Consider the following 13515-nt stretch of genomic DNA (forward strand, 5'->3'; position numbering starts at 1 on the left):
AAAAAAACGTTTTGTGCATGATTTCCACATTTAAGGGGCTGTGTTTCTCCCAAATGCACACAATCCTTTCCTCTCTCCTGGTTTCCTCACTAGAATTTCTACAAATGGAAAAACCAAAAGCTTAAAGGTAGACTCAGCCTAAGCAAAAGCTGGAGATCAATCTTCCCAGATGGTGAAGTCCTTTCTTTGAGCACTTAAGAGATGATTCAGGAACAGTGGTGGCACTAGTGACATACCATGGGGTAGGTCACAAGGGCCTGACAGTAAGGGCCTTCTTCTTACAGGCATCCCAGACCCTCTTCTCTTGTTAGAATATATTTCATTTTCATCTTTAATTTTCCTTTATGTAATTTGTATCTCAGCAGCCTTACTCTAAGAATTCAAAGAGAGTATAAAATGCAAGAATGAAAAGCATCCTTAGTATAGGGTTAAACTTTCTAGTCAACTCATTATTAATTCTAAATTCTCACAAGAAATCATCGAATACACAGCTACTGAAAAAGCCTTGCAGGATTATTAAGGGGGGAAAATGGGAAAAAATCAGCTTTTCCAAGAAAATATGCATAACTTCTTTTTGCCTTTTGTCATCTTTTTCCTCCTAATTTTATAAGAACTAAAAATTCAGTTAGATGCAGTTGTCTCAGTATTAATAGGACTTGAATCTCTGAAATGTACCCAGCTAGAGGGGAAAAAGAACCAAAAAAAATCCATAAACCATTAATTCATAAGCCACTAATCTGTCTGTGAAAATAACTACCTATATGCGTGATTTTTTCCCCATCATTGTGAGAGTGTGAAATCAACAAGCAAGCTCCCTTCTTGCTTAATTTGGGATAAATCAGCACTTCAAATTAGCCAGTTCTTAACAGAATTTTTAACTGGTAAATATTTTTGTGACAGTAACAGAGCTGCTTCTTCACTACAGAACCTTAAACTTTGCTTTTAAATAAGAATTAATGTGACTCTTAAACACTTCTAAGGGTAGGACAGTCGCTCCCTGGCTTGGATGGACTGGGGCAGAGTTGGAAATTGCTGGGATCCCGGGATCTCTCAGAGTTGGACGAGGAACCAGATGACCTTGTTCCGTGGCCCCTTCTCATTACTTCCGGCCACATTCTCCTGATCGTTGTCATGGTGCTGCACTCTTCCCACTTGGCCATGCTTTTTCCTTGGCCCCCAATCCTCAGTTTTTGGTTTTCAGCATTGGTCTGGCACCTGGAAGTACTGAACTTGGAAGAAACCTTATTGAGACCCTTCTTGTCTTGGGGCCTAAATAACTCTCTTGTTGTTGGCACTGAGCTCTAGTCTTCTACTGTGCTGAGGAGTGTCCAGTGTTGTGCTGACACTTTCACCAATGCCAGGACCCTGGTGGTCTGTGGGCTGGGCCAGTGAAGTTTGCCCCAGGAACAGCATTGGCCTGGGTGCCCAGAGGTATGGGAAAATCCACAGGGGGCTGCCTCAGGCAGTGCTGATTCAAATAAACCCTCAGGAATCTGGAAGGATGATGCCAAAGGGTACTAGTCTCTTTCTTTGGCATCAGGATGGAACAGATTTTTATAAAAAGAAATGGATAGGGTCGTCAGATGCCATAAAGAAGACAGTCTTTCTCTTGAGCAAAAAACGTGGAAGGCAGGCACACACACTGCCCCCAGGAGTGCCCTGTCTTCAGCAAACTCTCCAGTGTGTCCAGGGATGAGCTTTCTTTTCTCTATCCTTTCTCCATGGTGAACTGCTACTCTCATCTCCCCGACAGGCAGGAAGGGTGCTCCTGCAATGTGGACCAGGCCGGGATGCATTCTGAGCCAAATTCCCAGACCTGCTTTCTGCTTGGCACTGATAGAAGTCCTTCAAGAACTTCCCTGTTTCTTTGGGCCTGGAAGCAAGAATGTTTATAGATATCCTGGTGAGAGAGGGCTGCCAGATAAATACAGGAGACCGCAGCTAGGTGTCACCTCTAGGAAAAGGAGGCAAAGACATGTGGTATTAATATTGTCAATGATCTTTTGACGGGAAAACAGATACCACACTCACTGCCAGATTTAAATAGACATCAAGTGCATTAATGACAAAAGGGCAGACTTCAAACAAAGGGGCTGTATGGTTGGAAGCTGAGTTCCTCTCTGCGCCGGCAATAACCTGATCTGAAAAGCGACTGTCAGGACTCGAGACAGGCCCAGGATTGTGTGCAGTGACAGAAAACAGAGATCCTGACAGAGATACCAGTGCCATATTATGCCAAGGAAACTGCAGCGCTATCTGCTGCTCTAATGCAAGCTGACATCGTGCCCTACCACTCAGGGTCTTCTCCGCCTGCCCCTGCGGAACACTTCTCCCCAGACATCATTACAAAACTGTGGCTGTGAAGTTCCTGGCAGCCTTGGTCTGTTGGAGCAGTGGGGTCACAGGGCCTAAGGATAACCTCAGTCAATCTAAATTTGGGCTTTGCAGCAGGGACACACTCTTCCCCACTGATATCCTGGCTACCTGAGGTGATCAGAGGGCCAGTGTGTGAGGAGCTGTCACCTTGAATAAAATCCTTCAAGGGAAGGTGCTCAGTTGTGGGCTGCTCCCGGGAGGTGCAGGCTGGCCTGGCAGCCGGAAATGAAACCCAGCCATTGGTACTTGCCTGGGGAGAAAGGTGCTCTGGCTAGTGACAGTGACATTGGGCCGAAATCTTTGTATGAGAGCATTTTTTTTGATGGTTTAAATTAAATAAGCACTGCCTTTCTGAGTTCCCTACCTGAGCTCACAGTGGGAATGTGATTACCCTATATAGGCAACTTTTGTGCTCAAAAATAAGTAAATAACATTAACAAGGAGCGGGGGACAACCCAGCACAGTCCTGCATGCGGCCCACAGGGCTTTTATTTATCATGAAGGTTATGTGGGAAATAATAGGCTCTGCTCATAAATTAAGTAGGGGGCATTATGGGTTGCTCTCTCCTGGCTCTTCTTCTGCCCCCCCACCCCCGCCATGGCGAATGCTGAGAAAATGACAGAGGGACAGCGTGCCTGCATAGTGCATAGAATCTGGGGACCTGCTGGTTGTGACTCAGGAGGCCTTGGTTTCTGACCACATCTGCAAGGGATTCACTTATTTGTATCTCCGCAACGCCTAACGTCTGTGAGCTGGAGGGGGAACAACACATTTAATGGCATATGTAGTGTTTTTAATTAAAATATCTGGCTTTGGTCATAATAAGAGAGGCAGGCTTGCCATGTGTCAGGCCAATGTGCAGATGTCTGTGGAGGGGTTTCTTCTCGGGGGCCCTGAAAAACGACAGCGTGCTGTCCCCTGGGGAATCCTCTCCTACCAAATGAGACTCCTAATTTTTCTTAAGTAGCCAGCTTTCCCATCACCATAAGCTCTTAAAGCTATAATTATGAAAAAAATGTATTGGGAAGAATCTGTTTTAAAGAGGCTCTTTATCTTCTCAATGTTTCCCCCCTCAGGAATGGATGCTCTAATTATGCAGGTTAAGTTATGACCTTGGCGCTGCCTCTAGGGGGTGGGGAGCAGCCTCTTTTCTTGGAGGAGAGGCTGTGATATCAGGGCCAATTTTAGAGGCTGCACTGGGAGGATCCTGAGTGCCCCCGGAAAGGAGTTCTTGTAGAGCACTGCATCTGAGTCTAGCTGGGCCTGCAGGGCAGCCATTTCCACTCAGTAGGGGAGGTGAGGGGAGATCTGTATTTAAATTCTGCCCTGCCCTTCATGGCCATGTGACCAGGGACCATGTGACCCTTAGCCTCACTGGGCTGGTTTCGCCTTTGCAAAATGGGGACAAAGACAATCTGTGAGCTCTATTTTAGTTCTGAAATAGGTGATTTAGTACTTTTAAATGTTTTTCTTATGAAAATAAGGACATACTTCCAATATTACTGTATGAAGGAAGCAAATCCAATGGTCAACTGATCCCACATTTGAATTGGACTAAGTCAGATCTTGAAACCCATCCAGCCCACACCCCCATACTATAGGCTGAATACAGAGGAGCCCTGTAGGACACCACAGTCCTCAAGGAAAGGTTTTCTATTGACCTGCTGGTGAGCCACGTGTTTCACACTCACAGCCGGAAGCACTGACCACTAACTGTCCTATGTCCCACCAGCTTTGACACAAGCTTATGGCTCCAAAGTCACCAGCATGGACTCCTAACCAGCAGAGCAAATGGTCTGCCATTCATGTTTTAGTACTGGAAAAGAAAAAAGAATTTGCATGTACAAATATGAAAATGTACTGGATGATATGAGTGCAGGATGGACCAATAAATTTGCCTTTGCAACCAGAGAAATTAAGTATCGGTTTTACTAGGAGACAGAGAAGAAAGGGACAGAGAACACCTCAGAGAGCTCTAATCCACAGAAGAACGCGCAGAACTAGGATCCTCCCTCCTCTGTAGAAAGCCAATATTGCATAGAGGTGGATGGGTCCAGTGACACAGAAGTGAAGTGCATCGGAAATGTCCTCCTGGTCCACATGGAAGGCTCTGGAATAGGTTTCCATGGGACACCAATCCATATCATACACATGTCATTCCTGTAATGTTCTCCTCTCTACATTTATGGTACCCATTGCCTAAAACTAGTACAGAGGAAATGCCCGATAAATATCTGTTAAATAGATTTGTATCATTAATGTAGGCACAGAAAAATCCAGAATGCACAAAGTTAGGAATTTCCACTGTTGTGCGCTCCTACTTTGACCTCTGGTACGACTTCAGACCTTTGAAATGTTTTTAAAAGATATAGAGATAAGTATGTGCCCTTTAAAGCAGGGGAGGCAGAGTAACAAAAAGTAGCAGCTTGAGTTTCTAAATAAGGGTGTTCTGTGCTGTGCACTTCTCTCCCGAGAAAACAAAGCAATTGTAGTGTCTGACTGGAGAGAGAGAAGTGAAATGAACACTATCATCCAGCCTTAAAAGCTGTAACCCTCATACCCTGGAAAGGGACATTCCCCAGAAAGCACATGCCTCAGCCTTCATGCACAGGCTGTTAGTAAACCGCGAAGTAGAAAGGAATAAACACCCATGTTTTATGCTCTCAAGAAGGGGCTGGAGCAATGCCCCTGGGTCAGCTGTATGCTGTGTTATCAGCTCTGCAGTGGACACCAAGCAGGATTCATGGGACCCTGCAGAATTACAAGCTCTGAGCACCAGATCCTGCTTCAGTGTAAGCTACTTAAATACAAAGGCAAAATGAATAGAAGAGAGGCTTTAAAAAGTCTCAGGAAAGGGGTTGCTTAGAAGTTTTTGTGGAAGGAAGACAAAGCCTGCCAGGCATGTCTGTCCTCCCTCTGTGGGCCCCACTGAGAAACCTCAGGTTGAAAGTGAAACAGGCTCTATACCTGATCCAGGGGACATTAGACTGGCAAAAAAAGTAAGATTTCTTAAAACAGTGGAGAATGACTACAGGCAAACATGCTGGGGTGGCCCCAGCAGCTTGGATTAAAAAGGAGTGCCAGGGCTGCCATCACATTTGCTAAGCCCAAAAGTGTCTCTTAGGGCTCTTGATATCTTCACCACAAGTGGGCAACACACTGCTGACATCCTCGCTAAACAGTGCAGTGGCTACCTCCGACCATGCTTCCTGCTTCTTCTTTATTCAACAAAACAACCCATGACAGGTGTTGGGTGGGAAAGGTCTCTGCTCTGCTAAGCTGGCCCTGAACTTTCACACTGCGGCCATTTGGGAGTCTGTTACTTTAACCCTAGAGATGCTTGACTTATAAATGCAAACATGTAAACCACTCTGGTAGTTTTCCTTTGTGAAAGTGTTAGTTATTCACAGCAAACTCCGTATAGCCAGTTTAACTCCTTAATTAATTTTTAAATGCAAAGTCAAACCATTTTTAACTTTAACATTTTCATTCTTCGGTTGGTATTTTTTGTTGTTGTTGTTGTTTGTTTTTGTTTTGGGTTTTTTTTGTGTGTTTTTTGTTTGTTTGTTTGTTTGGTTGGTTGGTTGGTTGGTTTCTTGAGACAGGGTTTCACTATGTAGTTGAGACTGACCTGGAACTCACTATGTAGCCCAGGCTGGTCTCGAACTCACAGTGATCCTTCTGCCTCAGCCTCCCCAGTGCTGGAATTACAGGCATGCACCACCACACCCGGCTTTAACATTTTCATTTTTATTGTCAGTGAGATCAATTGTTTTCCATGTAATTTTTACCCTAAGGTTAAATTCCTCAATCAGCCTTGGCCAAATATCAACGTTTATCAATGATACCACCTGAATTCTTTTTAGATTCACTCAGTTTTCAGAGTCCTGTTTCTTTGAGTAAAACTCCAGCTCTAAATTGTAATAGGAAGATATAAGTCTTCTGTGAAAGCTTACCCAATACATTTTATTGTGTGTAGTTTTAGTTCATCTCAATCGTATTTTGTTTTCATTATTTCAACCAAGCCTAATTCCTCCTCATGAATTTGTGTAATTCCAATACACTAAAATAATAAATCTTGGATCAGTATGTGTGGAGGCTCAGTGGCTGTCAGTTTTCTTTCAAGGTGATTATTTCTACTAGGAATGTTTATCATTGAACGGTCATTTTTTTTTTTCCATTTCCTACCATGAGATACAGCACAGGGGTGAATGCTTTGGGTGCAGAACAGGATCCACCTTGTGAGGTTGTGACATGCTGTGTTCTATAAGTACAAACACCCCCCTAAAAAAACCTCCAAAGGAAACACAGAATGACATAGAATGGTCCCCTGATTCAAGGGTTAGGATGGATCCCTGTCCTGAAAGATAGGTGACACAAAGGCCACAAAGCTGACTCCATGGAGAAGAGGCCATTTGGCCAGTGTTAAGATCCCTCCTGGGAGGCGTGGTGGGAGGTCAGGGAGCAGCTCACTCCTGCTCAGACAAACACTGGGTACCGTCAAGTCACACCCTTGTGTTTGTAGTCAAGGAAACCAGGTAGCAGGGAAAAGATCTGGGCCACTATGAACGGGATGGGACAGGCAGGCAGAGGGAGGACACTCACTCCCCAGACGGAGGAGCTGGACAAATGTGATGAGAGTAGGTAGACAAGTTGACACGTGATAAACCAGAGCCAGTGCAAAACACTCTGGGCTCCCAGAGAGCAGCTGAAATGAGGCTTGTCATTCAGAAGAAAAGGAGGTGGGAGAGGAGGAAATGTAGGGCAAGTTTCCCCTCACATAATCTGTAATCTGTTGGTGGAAAACAGAAAGGCTGGTCCAAGTGCAAGAAACTCTCAGGTACTGGGCTAGACTCTCAACCGTAAGTTCTGCTCCCCATTTAAGCCCTGGGACCCTGTGCCCAGGCAGCCGATGCCATGGTCCTTCAGGCATGATGAACCATGCAGGCTCCCCTCCGCATCGAGAAAAGCTGAGGCCTGGAGATTAAAGCGATCTGGTGGCAGATGTTTTCCTTATGAGAATCCTGGACAGAGAACAGTCAACTCGCTTTTGCTCAAATGTCAGTGTGTTTTAATTTCCTTTTTTCTTTGTATTGACTGTAGTGAGAGATAAGCAGAAATGGAGTACAGAACATCGGATGCAAAGTGGGCCCACTAGACCCTTATGTTGTATTTGAAACAGGACCGTATTATAAATGGGAGAAATCAGACCCCATCATTAATATTTCCTATTCCAACAACTACCCTCTCCTCAAAAATAAACTGCTAAGTCTTAACAATCCACGTTTTGTTTTCATTTTTATTCTCAGATTACATTTTTTGTCTTAAATAAAAATGAAGGCCAAAAAAGTCTTTACTCTTCATTGCATAAGCAATTATTTAGTTATACTCTGCTATAGACACTTTATTACTCATAAGGAATGGTTTTTACTTATACTCTTCTATAAGGATACTCCCTAATAAGTTTATATGCAGAATGTTAAATTGTTCTTTAAAGGTAATTTTGGTGGTTATTGTATTAGAGATTTGTCAAGCTAGGACAGAATTTAAAGATTCCCATTTTACAAAAGTCCTTCACTTTGCAGAGCAGAAAAAGTGGTTCTAATCATTTTCTCTAAAATGACAATACCAGGACCCGTACTTCTGGACTTCTCTAGTCCGGAAAGATCTCTGAATTATGGACATTGCCGTTAGGTCAATAACAGAAGTTTTACTTTTATAGCCTGATTTTGAAACATGGTATTTATTTGTTCAGTCCTGTTCACAGGAATCAGAAGTCTCCTGAGAACTTCAAAGATTACCAGCAACATGACTTACTCTGATTCTTACTTAAACTCTCAAGGACAGAAACGTGAAATGCAAGGCCAGTGTGAAGTTTGTTTCCTTCTCCCCCTGTCTGTATTTGAAGGAGAGCTTAATGGATTTGAAATGGGCTGGATTCCAAAGTGCAAGTTGAGATCCTATGCTAATCAGCTGAGGTTCATAAAGTTTGGCTCAGCGGAGTCTAGGGATAGACAGGCCATAAACCGGATGTCATTCAGAACAGACAGTCAAATGTGATGAGTTCATGTTTCTCTTTTGATTTTTGACCGAGGAACTCTGAAATCCCTCAGATAGCAAAGAGAAAAGGAAGCAAAAAGCTGACCCCTCTACCTTATCCACCACGATCGCTGCATTTATTAACACTTTCAGCGGAAGATGGACCATTACCACTAGAGGGCAGCATGAATTTAGGGAAAAAAAAAAAAAACCCAGCAGCTTGCTTTAAAATAAATAAATAAATAAATGGCGGCAAACTGTTCAGTGAGGGCCCTTAAAGCCACACTGTGCTTTTGGTGGCCAATCATAGGTTCTGTAATGATCTATATGTCACATTTACTCAGTCTGGGTGGAAGGCTATCTGGGAATGATGCTACCAAACGCTTCCCCTACACACACTTTCGGATTCAAGGTCCCTTTATTTCAGGGACTGATTTTCTTTACTTTCAATTGTTCTAGTTAACCTTCCAGTCTCAGAGGGTAGCTATTTTTGCATATCACTTGCATAAGTGTAAAGACCCACTCAGACAAGTAAGCAAAGTCAGGTCCCCTATGTTTCTTAGCAAAACAAGATCATTTTTAGCCATGGAAGTCCAAAAAGAAAAATGTCATCCAATGTCATGGAAGTGCCATTATTTGGCAGTCAAAAATATACAGAAAGAAAATAAAGGAATTGAGAATACATACAAATTAGTGTTCACCTCTCTTTAAGGCCTTCATTGCCTAAAACCCACCCTTGTTTCCTTGTTTTCCCTCACAGAGTACCTAAACAATTTCTATCAGAAAAGAGAGGGGCAGAAGCTACTCTAATGAAAATATAATAATAGTTGCAGCTGCTGGGTGATTCTCAGTTGGTCCCTCTCATTCTCTGGCACATGGGCCAAATAACTATTTCCACACACACAGGAATGAATAACTACCTCCCTTTAACAGAAAGAGATATTTGTGCCTTTCAGAGATTTCAAACCTCTCTCTTTTAAAACAGCAAGAAAGATATAGCAGTCTGAGAAACTGTCTTTTAGAATTTTTTTGGAAAGTGAAAACAAATGAGTAGATTCAATCAGGGAAAGGAATAAACAAAAACTGGAGTTCCTGGGTCTCTGGGCTAAACTGGGTCCAGGCGTGGTTCTCTTTCTGCTAAGAGGCCTCTCAAGTGGTCAATGAAGCAAGTAAAACATGACTCTCACACACTTTTCTTCCTTTAGACTTGCCCAGTATTAACAGTCACATAATTGACTAGCCATTAGGGGAAACTTGGGTTCTAGTTAATGAAATTATCCCATTAACTCACAGTCAACAAAAGACCTTTTGTGAGTTTTCTCTTTCACATAAAACTATCTAAACCAAAGTCAGTTTCATTCTCTTACCAGGGACATCATAGTGAGCATTCTTGTTTACTACACACGGATGATAGAAAGTTTGTGTGGGCTGGCAAGACTGTGGCATTTCTCAAGGTCTCAGGATCTTCTGTTCATATAAAATTCAACAGGGTGAAGATAACAGCTTTTCACCCACACAGTGTTAAGCCTGTGGGGCATAGTAGGTACTCAGTAGGTTGTTTTATGTTTTGTATGTTGTGGAGTAAAGAAAAGATCTCAGGTTACTCCTTGAATTCCAGTAGTTCACCATGTATCCTGAACATTTACAGGGATGAACTGGGCATAGATAGTAATTTTCTGACTTGCCTCTGCATCAAATAGACATAAATCTCATCCCCAGAGTTTTTAATTTAATGGGTCTAAGTTAGGGCCTAGAATTTGCATTTCTGCAAATTCCCAGGTGATGCTGGGGGACCACCTTTAAGAAATACCGTTGCAGGGCTATAGTCCTACCCACTCTGTTTTGGCTGAGGCAGGAGAGTTGTAAATTTTTTTTTTTTTTTTGGTACTGGGAATTGAACTCCGGTCCCTGCACTTGCAAAGCAGGCTCTGGAACCATTAAGCTAAATCCCCAGCTAGAGAGTTGTAAATTTGAGGCCAACCCAGGAAACACAGTGAGACCCTGTCTCAAGAAAAGGAGAAAGAAAAAGAAACACCTTTCTAGGACAACGTAAAGGAACTTCACCCTTTTTGTTGTTGTTGCAAAAAGTAAATCCTTGAAGGCTAATTTTTATTCTTGTAAAAATTGGGCTACTGAAGGATTTTTTAAAAATATGGCCAACTAATGGTCTTGTTTTGAGTTTTGGCAAATGGAGGTTTTATTTTCTCCCCAATTACTGTCAGAAAAAAAATGGTGCCCCCCCAAAAAATACCAGCAACAATAAAAGGTTACTCAGCTCTTTACAGCAAAGCAAAAAGCCATGAAAACTTAAATTCAAATGAGGTGCAGACAACATTAACAGAAGAAAAGAAGCTTTGGATAAGTAAAATAGAAAACTGAACCAGCAAACCATGATTTATGAAGTATAAGAGGAGAAACAAAGCTTGTAGAAAAAAATTTCCAGAAAGTCTTTAGATTCTCTCTCAACTGATAGGATCTTATATGAACAAATCTGAGCAGTGAAAGTTCTCCTGCAGAGTTTGAATGGGAATTTTGGCTTTGGTCTCAAGCAGAAATTCGCTTTTGGGTTTCAGATCTGTTCCTATTAGAAAGCTCACATCAAAAGGGGGAAAACATCCACAGTTCTGTCTGGTTCCTCAGGCTGAAATTTCTCAAGAGAGTCATTGAAAATAAAGACAAGTTGCTTTGTTTCTTTTAATTCTTCGGGCTTCAAAAACAGAACCTCTCAAATAAAATCCAACAGACCTGGTAACAACTGGGTTTGTCATCATTCCAAACCTGCAAGGATCGGTGGGAAGGAGCTTCTTAGTGGTCCAGCCTCCATCTGCCCCTCATTAGAATCCAAACAAACTACTCTGGTACTGATATTACCATAATCTTTCCTAATTCTTGGATTCTCTAAATGGCTGTCTCAACAAAAAGAGGGGGAATCTGCTGATATGTGATCTAACTACAAGAAGTTTGCATTACAAAAAATATGGACTGATGTAACGTCTATATCATTGCAGAAAGCATAACATAATTCTTGGGCACTAGCAAATTACATTACCAAGTGCCAAAAATATTTTCATTTGTTTCTGGCCTTTAATTACTCAAACTTTAGTTTGTGTTGATAAAAAGAGAATATGTATTATATATGTCAATATAAGTCACTTTAGGTTAAATAAGAATTAATAGCGGAAATAACTATAGGAACAATATGAACTTATTGTATCCCCTCCCAAAATAAAGACAAAGTCAATAGTAGAAGAGCATATTATAAGGACCTTCATTAGGGTCAGTCTTGCTAAAAGTTAATGAAGGCCCCAGAGTCTTGCCAGCAGCATTAAGAGGGGTGTGTTTACTTTTTGCCTATCCATAGAATGACCCTGTTCAGAGAGACATCGGTGACAGTGGGAGATACCAGGTGTTATCTGTCCCTGGAACATACTTCTTTGATGGCTTAGAATATTACCCCTTTTATTTGTCTGGCTTGAATTTGTCAGGATTCACCCCGTGGTGAGTTAACACACCTCCATATTGGAAAAAAAAAAATTGCCCATGGGCCAGTATGAGCCTTGCACCTAATAGAATACATCTGGCTCTGACAGTTTGATGCCCAGCTCTGAGCCACATTCAGCAACACAAATTAACAGTGTAGACATTCCCCACGCTGAGCAGGAAGTAATAACCTGCTACCTGCTACTTGGCCAAAATCTCATTATAAGCCATTACGGTAATTGAGGGCCAAGGCTCTGTGGATATTAGACTCCCCGAGCGCCAGTGGTTAGTTCAGAAGAAGAAAGACTCAGAACAGAGGGGGTGGGGCAAGCAGGAGAGACTGTGCCTTGGGTCCTAGATGGATACTTTCTCCACAGTGTGTTGTGTGGCTGTGGCAATTTTAAACTCTTTCTCTTCCCTCTACAAGTTCTCTCCTCCAGGGGATCGGGACTCCAGGAAGATAAACTTTTGATAGGCCTCCAGAGAGGCTACACAATTTTAAATAGCTTAAAAGAATATTGAGCGCATCCATTAAGAACAGAGAGGAAGAAGGCAGAAGAGTGGGCTGTGAGGAATAAGCATTAAAGCGAATGAGGAGAACACCGAGTCACCTGTTCACTCCAGAAGATGAAGGCTTTCTAGAATTATTGTTCGAATATGAGCTGCCACCCTCGATAGCTGGCAAAGCCAACTGCTTTTCTCATAGGCCAACCCTCTAAGTTTCTACCCCGTGTTGGGTAATAACTGGTACAGTGAAGGGAAGGAAGCAGGGCAGAATATGTTCTATCAATCCATAAGCCAGTGGATCAACCAATCTGATTGTCTGTATTACCAAGATGGTCCCAGATATTGTAAAAACGATGACAGCTTTCAGTAATTTTTTTCTAGGAAGGAGTCATACAAGGTCAGGGAGAAGAGTAACTGAAAATATAATCAACTATGTCCAGAATCCCCTTCTTATTATCTCCCTTGTACAGTTCGTCCCCCACAGGATTATGTGCTAAATACTGGGCTAACTTACAGCATTATTAGGAGGTAGCAGAACATGTAGGAGATAGAGTCCCGCAGACGGCAGCCAAGTCACCGGGAGCCTGCCCTTCCAGGGCTGTTGGGACCCTAGCCCTTCCTGACTCTCTCTTTCTCTTTCATATCTGGTAATAGGTGAATGGTTTGCTCTGCCGTGATGTTTCACCTGGTCACAGGTCCAAAAACATCAGGGCTGACTGAGTATAGAACGGAGCCTACCAAACTGCGAGTGAAAATACACCTTTCCTCCTTAGAAGTCGATCATCTCAGGTATGTTGTCACAGTGACAGAAAGCTAACACATCCGTCTACACAAACAAAAACAAACACACCACCAAAGACCCAAATCTCCAGTCGTGACAGCTAGCTTATGCAAGGTTTTAGCTAATCTGTAACAAAAGCCCCTGAACACAGTCTTTCTTCAGACACCGCTGGAAGCCTAGTGAATAAACTTTCCTTGGCATTCTGAATTGAATGTTTCATCTATCCCAGGTCTCAACCAAGGGCTCCTTGGAGCTGGCATTTTAAAGAATTGATAATTTGGAGGGAAATAAGCACTGTGGTGGATGAAATGGAGTGTTCCGGGGGATAAGG

At 42.7% G+C, this 13515-nt stretch overlaps 1 protein-coding gene across 5 annotated transcripts in view; it reads right to left on the bottom strand.

Moving 5' to 3' along the window:
- The window catches only part of Lrmda (leucine rich melanocyte differentiation associated), a 1009463-nt gene that overhangs the window by 2388 nt on the left and 993560 nt on the right, over positions 1 to 13515 (bottom strand). The window lies entirely within an intron of this gene.

Source organism: Fukomys damarensis, unplaced genomic scaffold, assembly GCF_012274545.1.
Source record: "Fukomys damarensis isolate Sample0158 unplaced genomic scaffold, DMR_v1.0_HiC HiC_scaffold_20, whole genome shotgun sequence".
NCBI lineage: Eukaryota > Metazoa > Chordata > Mammalia > Rodentia > Bathyergidae > Fukomys > Fukomys damarensis.